This window comes from Chaetura pelagica, unplaced genomic scaffold (genome assembly GCF_000747805.2).
Source record: "Chaetura pelagica isolate M959 unplaced genomic scaffold, ChaPel_1.0 scaffold656, whole genome shotgun sequence".
Lineage (NCBI taxonomy): Eukaryota > Metazoa > Chordata > Aves > Apodiformes > Apodidae > Chaetura > Chaetura pelagica.
Window position 1 is genome coordinate 418,384 of NW_009953577.1, and position 7,183 is coordinate 425,566.

Here is a 7,183-nt window from a genome sequence, read left to right on the forward strand (position 1 = left end):
CAGGGACCCGCCGCGATTTTCCTTGAGGGTGAGGGCTGGGGCCGGCCCCGCCGTGTCACGCGTGGGGTGGGCTGCGGGCACGGGGTGTCTGCCGAGGGAGTCCCCAAAAAGCGAAGGGAAATTGCAGTTACCACTGCATTGTAATGGCAATTTTCGTTGGCTTTTCGTTTCTGCTTTCCCCGGGAGCCGCCTCCAGCCCTCTTTATTCCCCTGCTAGTCCGACGTGGCTTTCTCGGTATCCCGAAGGAAACTTAGGGGGAAGAAAGGGAGAAGCCTTTGCAAAAAGCAGGCTCTCTTTACGCTGCCATCCGTGGGATCCATGAGCTTAACCCTGGCCAGGACATTTGCTCCGGGCGGGGAAGCATCGCCCCGAAGCGGGTTTCCTGGGAGCGAGCGGTGCGGGGCTGCCCGGGCGGCTTCTGTCCCTCCCGGAGAGCCGGGCCGTGGCACGGCTGACAGACCGACCCACGCCGGGAGATGGCTTGAAAAAAATTCCCGGAAAAATGCCGTTTCTTGCCCTAAAGGAGTGTTATTTTAGCGGGAAGAAGCCGCGATTGCTGCTGCCCCCGATTCAGCTCCCTGTGCTGCGACGCTGCGGCTGGAGATTCCCCGAGATGCTAATCAACAAGTTACATGGACAGCTTTTTTTTCCCTGCTGTTTCCCTCCCGCTTTCGTTTATCTTATTTTATTTTGATCCCGGTGCTGCCCCTTGCCAACTGCCCAGCTCTCCAGAGCTAGGTAGGTCATCCTGAAAAAGGGGGGCTGTGTTGCCCCGACACCCAGCCTGCTCTTACAGCATCAAACGGACCCAAACTCTCAGTCTGAGCATGTGTTTCCCAGCAGGGACCAAACTACAGCTTCAAATAAATTAGAACTTCTCTGAATACTTTAAAAGTTTGAATGCTGTTGAGATTCATTAGAAAGTTTTAAAAGTAATTAAACAAAAAAATAAATACCAGGGATAAATTCTCCCTGGTTTATTGGGCCAGCTGTCATCTGGGCTTTCTGGCTCTCTCACTGATTCTTTTAGCAGATCTCATGAGTCTCTGTGCCTCAGTTTCCCCACCTCTTGCATGTGTTTTGGCAGGAAAAGGGCTGTGCTGGAGCTAGGCAGCTCAACAGAGAGATGAGCTTTTCTTGGTGAAAAATGAGAGCTGGTTCAGTGGAGAAGCTAACACAGGGCTGAGTTATTCTCCACGTTACTAAGGGGAGGTAAAAGTCATTTAGAGAAAATGCAGAATGTCTCAAGGATACAAAAAATGTTCTTCCGACCTGGGGGGAAGTCAGCCAGTCTGTCACTTATTTTTGTCCCAAAATGAAGTGAAAAGCCAGATTATTGATGTTATTTTTGTAATCCAGAATTAAGGGAAAAAGTTGGACACGGAAATGGCAAAAGGTTTTATTTGGACATTGGAGATGGAAGGAACTATTTCACCACTAATTCATTCATTGGAAAGAGGTTCAGGAGCAAACGTTTCTCTAATTAAAATGAACAAACAAGCAAACAAAAACAGTAACTCTGATTGTAATATTTATAGGAAGAACTGTCAGTATTGGGGAGCTGATTTTTCAGTGGTGCTGTGAAGCTGTCACTCTTGTTGACTTTAGTTCAACTTGTAGCTCTGAAAACCATACCCTAAAAGGTGATAAAATTCATTGTAGATTACCCACCTCTGCTGCTCAACCAGGAGGACTTTGCAATCAAAGTTCCTCTTTATGGCAAAACCACCTGTTAAGATACAGCCCTTGTGCTTTGGTAGCAGGGTTTTTGCTGACTCCGGCTAAAACTGGCATGAAAATGTGGGTCCCAGCTCAGCAGTGGCCTGTGAGTTCCCAGAGCTAATGGCTTGGAGCAGGGCTAATTTTTCAAACCCAGAGCTAGTAAGTTTGTTTGGGCTTTTTGTTTGTTTTTAAGATGGCATTTTTGACCTCTGCTTTTATCTTGTTTGTTTGAGTCTTGTTTTTGCTGGCCAATAAAATGATGCTGAGAACAGAGGAGCAGCAAAAGAAAAATTGTTATGCTCTAATTTCTTTTGTGAGGAGTGAATAAGTCCTGTTTTGGTCCAGTAAGTGCATGAGTTCTACATATTGGAGTTGTTACTGTGCTTTAATTTCTCTTCAATATCAAAGTGATGGCAGTTTGGGGCTGTGCTTCTCTCCCAGGCTGGCAGGTTATGCCGCGCTGTCAGGGCTGGTGCGTGATTAAAACTGAGGCACGGGCTGCCTGTGGCTCCCCACGGCTTCTCCTGGCGTGGTGGGCATCATGACTGCTCGGCACTGCTGCTCCTTCCCAAGGAAGCAGCAGCCCTGCTGGGAGGAGGTGAGTTTCTTTGCTCAGGCTGGGTCAAGCAGAGCATCTGTGCTGGCTTCAGCCCCCTCTTCACAAGCAGCGGGTTGAGAGCGCAAGAAGGGGCTTTCTCAGCTGGTACCATGGATCTCATTGCCACAGGATTTTACAGAGACCAGAAATAGAAATGGTTTTAACAAAAGAACCAGACACATTCAGGGAGGAGAAGGGCCTGAGGGCGGCTCTTCACTGCAGGAGTGTGCAGAGGGAGCGTCTGGCTCAGGGAGCCGCGAATCTCCGAGGCTGGAAGGATGAGCTGGAGCAGAGGTTGCTCCATTGCTGCCTGGGCTGACACCCTCTGAGTCTCTCATTACTGGCAGTCTGAGACAGGACCCTGGGCTGAGGGACCTTAGCTCTTCTCCCATGTGGCTGTTCTTTATGCTTTAATTGTCTCTCTTTCATCAGAAAAAGTGAGGTTGCTGCAGGAGCAAAAAGGGTGTGTTTAAATATTGAATTATCTTTTTTCTGCTGATCCTGAAGTTGTTTGCAGTCCCCACCCTTCCCAAAAAAAAATAAATCCCTTTTTAAAAAGAAGTGGATTAGCACTGCTACTGCTTTGAAATGTGAAAAGTGACTTGGTGGGCTGCTGAGTGGAGCTGAGAGTGAATGTGAGAGGAAGCGCCCAGGACAGCTGCAGGATTTGCTTTGCAAACTTGTGCTTGGTCTTGAAATAGCAAGTGCCTCTTTTGTTAGTAAAACACAGCCCTTATTCCCAGAAAATGCTGAGACTGTAAACCTGGGATGTACGAAGAACTGAAAGGGTGGGGGGAGCAGCAGGGTAAATTGATTAAATCTAGCAGTTATTTTCTTTCTCTCCTGTCCTGCATAGCTGATGGGCAAAGGGAGGGTCCCTGGGGAGCAGCTGGCTGCTGATGTCCACAGGTTCTACCAGCTGGAACCTGTAACCCCACGGGCAGCCGTGAGCATCCTTACAAGGTGCTGGTAAGAAAGACTTTCCAGGGACAATCGACTTGCAGCAGCTGACGAGGGAGAATTGAGAATCAGATCAATATTATTTTTAAGGCATTTGTTGGTTATGTTATCTATGTGAAAACCCAACAGCTCATGTTTGCTTGTGGGAGGCATCTTGACGCCTGCCAATTGTACTGCACATATCCTGGAGGCTTCTTGCAGGAAGAGTGAGTGGTGTTCACTGGAGTAAAAGTTGAGGAGCAGGCAGGTAACTAACCCAGAGCAGTTGATAGAAGTTTGATGAACTTCTTTCCGTTCACGTTCCTCCGGCGTATCTATTTAATATCACTCTTAGGTTTTCTGGTGCGTGGTTATTCCGGCAAGTATCTCACACTGTTGGGTATTTTTCTTACATCCCTAGAGTTTGAAGTGGAGAAATGTTTTGTGTTTTTCACATACATTTCTAGAGATCTTGGATGCAGGCAAAAGGTGGAAACATGACTTTGTCACAAACCTGGAATCCTTTAAAAAAATAAAAATAAAAGCAGCAAAAAGCAAACAAAAATGATCAAAGTAGTGTTACTGACAAAGAGGAAAAGAGTCATGTGAATTTGAAGGAGGGAGCTGACTCAATTTGGGAGTGCTGGCCGTGCTGCCTGCCTTTTGATGGGTGAAATTAGACTTTTATTTGTTTGTGAATTTCACTTTTTTTGATGATAATCAGTTTTCCTTCCTGGTTCTCATGGTCTCATAATTTGCTGATGGTATTTGTGTTTTCAATCTGACCTTCCAACTTTTTAATTCAAAAAAGATTTTGCTGAAGGTTTTTACTTTTAAAACTTCTTTTTTTTCCTTTCTCAGTGTAATAAAAACATTTCCATGAAAATTAGATTTTGAAATCTCTCATAAAGCTTAAAGGTTTGGTTTAAACTGCTAGAACTCTTTTTAATGAACCTCAGCTTTCTGTCATCTGCGCCGAGTTTCCACTACTAGCCCACCTATTTTCCATCTTTTTGATGATATAGAAAGCAGTGATCGCATGGGAAAATATTATCCCAGGGTTAATTTGTGCAATCCTTACTCACAGGAGTCGTTGCGTGCAGCTCAATGGACTGCTTATATCTATGCCAATTGATGAGTATTAGTGTTTGAAGACTTGACCAGCAGCCTTGAGTCATGCAAGCAACCTATTTTTTTTTCAGGCTTGTGGAATATTTCTCTGCAGCCATGAAATAACTTTGCTTTCTGCATTCAGGAGCAGGATCCGTGCAGGGTGCATCAAAATACATGATGCTAGGAAGCCTGGAAAGAGCAAGAGCATGGATGGAGTGTAAGCAGGAGGGACTGGGAGAGTTGAGTGTTTGACAAGGCAAACACAATTACTGGGTTGTATTTCCTTCAAGGATATATTCCTTTTTTCCACCCCCCCCGGTAACTGAGTTTGCTCCCATGGTTTTTGACATCACCAGAATAGATTGATGGGATTATAAGTGTTTATTCCTGGTTGGAAGTTGTTTATGATATATTTAATAGTTTTTGAAGCCCACATTAAGTAGCCCTGAGGGAGCTGTGTTCCTGCTGGGCCTCCATTGCATAATGAAGAGCATCACGAGTATTTACCAAGTGTCACAATATTCCAGACTTGGGACTCTGTTTCTGGGGAGGATGAATCACTGCTTTGCTGGTTCCCCACCCTGCTTGCCTTTCCTAAAGGAGGCTTGGATTTCGGGGCGGATTCTGGAGATGTGAAGTGAGAATTGTCACAGCCTGGCTCGAGGAGCTGTTGTCCAAGGCTCTGATCTGACTTTCTGTTTGAACTGTCCTTGTGGGTTTACGTGCAGGGACAGAAAGGTTTCAGCTTGTTCTTGGGTGGTGGAGCATGGGGTTTTGATCCAGTTCTCTCAAGAAAAACGTGTTGTATGGTCTCTGTACTGGGGAAATATCTTCTGAACCTACTGGCTGCTCTGGTGGGAAAGCAGAGAGTTTGAAGGGGTGTGAAACCCCAGTGGGATTTATGGCAATCCAGTGGGTTGTGGAGAAGGATGCTCACAGTTCCCCTCCTGAGTGGCAGATGTAGCATAAATTCACCCTCTTCCCAGCCACTGGAGAGTCTCCGTGGAGACTGCGTTGTGGACTGTGTCCCAGGAAGGTCACATGTGCATAGAGGCGAGTGCCACCAGCCCCTTGGCACAGCTCTGTAGGGATTTGTCCTTTGTCACCCTGGGTTGTGAATGCAGCACCCTGTAGCCAGGGATCCAGGGTCCTTTAGAGCACTAACGCTGTTTTTGCTCCTAGATTTGCTGGCCCTGCCCATGTTTGTCATTGACACATTGATGTGCAAATGCATGGTATCCACCTAACCCTGCATTTCCTTTGCTGCATTCTTTTCTCTTTCTGCTGGACCTGGCTGGTCTCCACTGTGTAGCACTGGAAGGTTCTGTGAGGTGGGTATGGGAGCTCAGCAGAAGTGTCCTGTGTGTCTGTTGGAACTGTGGTGGCATAATTGTGAAAGCAGCTTCTCTCAAGTAAGAACGTCAGCAGGATGCAGGTTGGGAAGGGACAGGAGTGCTGGTGCTGGAGCTGAGGACCATCTCCTGCAGTGTCCTGGCATCTGCAAGGATGAGTCTGTGAGGCCTGATGAGCAAGCCCACGAGCATCTATTTCAGCTTACGTAGCTTTCTGAGCTCCTCTCTCACCTCCAGGGGCTAAGAAAAGGTTACGCCAGTGTTTAAAGCACTGTCCCAGACAGTCTGGTTTTGTCATGCCTGTATGAAGTGAACATTTGCCTTGGAGTGGCAGTCCAGGACCTCCTGGTGCCTGTGTTCCTGGAAGGGAAGGGCAGAAGAGAGGTGAAGGGAGCCAGCTGTGCCGTTAACAAGTCACTACAGCCTGTTGCAGCATCCAGTTCATATTCCACCCAAATTTTCCCCCATTTCTGGCTAGAGAAATTTTCCTAAAGGAGAAACGCCAGCCAGTCAGGGAGACTGCTGGGCAGGGCAAACCTCCAAAGAGCCGCTCAGTATCTGGCTAGGACCATCTCCACATCTTGATGAGCTGCTCAGACAGCAAAATCACTTTTGCACTGAGAACTGGAATTAATCAGAAGCCTGTGGACATTGCTTCCTGCTCTGAGCCCACCAGCAGATGAACTTCTTCTGTGGCCTCCTTTACCAAAGTAAACCCAAAGTCGTCCATGGCCCTGTGCATTTGGGGACAAGACAAAATTGCCAGCAGCAGCTGCTGAATGGGCTGGCTTGGAGCAGGAGAATGGCATCCAGCTCTGAAAGGGACCAGCAGTCCCAGGGGCACTGGGAGCAAAGAGGGGGGTGCCTGCGGGTGCTGAAGCTGAGTGGGCAGTTCCAGAAGGCAGCATCCAAGTAGCTCCCAGCCTTCCCTTGTAGCCAGTGTAGGTGTTCAGCTGGTCAAGGTTGGGTAGGTTTTGAACCTGTGGGGGGCCTTTTAGTAGACTGCTGTTTGCTTGTGGTTCAGTTGTGCTTGTGGCTGCTGAATGAGTGGTGGGTGAACTGGGCTGTGCTGCAGCCAGTGTGCCAGCAAAGCCATGAAGACCTGCTCAGTGCTCTGGGAATTGTCCTCTTTTTCTGGAAGCGTCAATAATACAGCCCACATTTGGGGGAAAAAAAACAGCAATCATGCTATTAGCTTTCAAAGAGCCATCACTTCTCAGTGTTGGCTCAGCAGAGTTGGGGCTCTGCAGGGATAGATTGGGCTTTAATAGGGAAAAGTGCCTGAGCTGTAACAGTGAAAACAGAGTGTTAATGCCCTGGGCCTGCTGCTGCAGAAGGGGCTGCCCTTGTGGGTGGCTCTGCAGGCAGCTCCTGTCCCCGTGAAGTCTGGGCTGGTTTCCTGTAAAGCTTTATGGCACTTTCCGCACCCTGTGGCTTGAAATGCTGGGAAGAATTTCT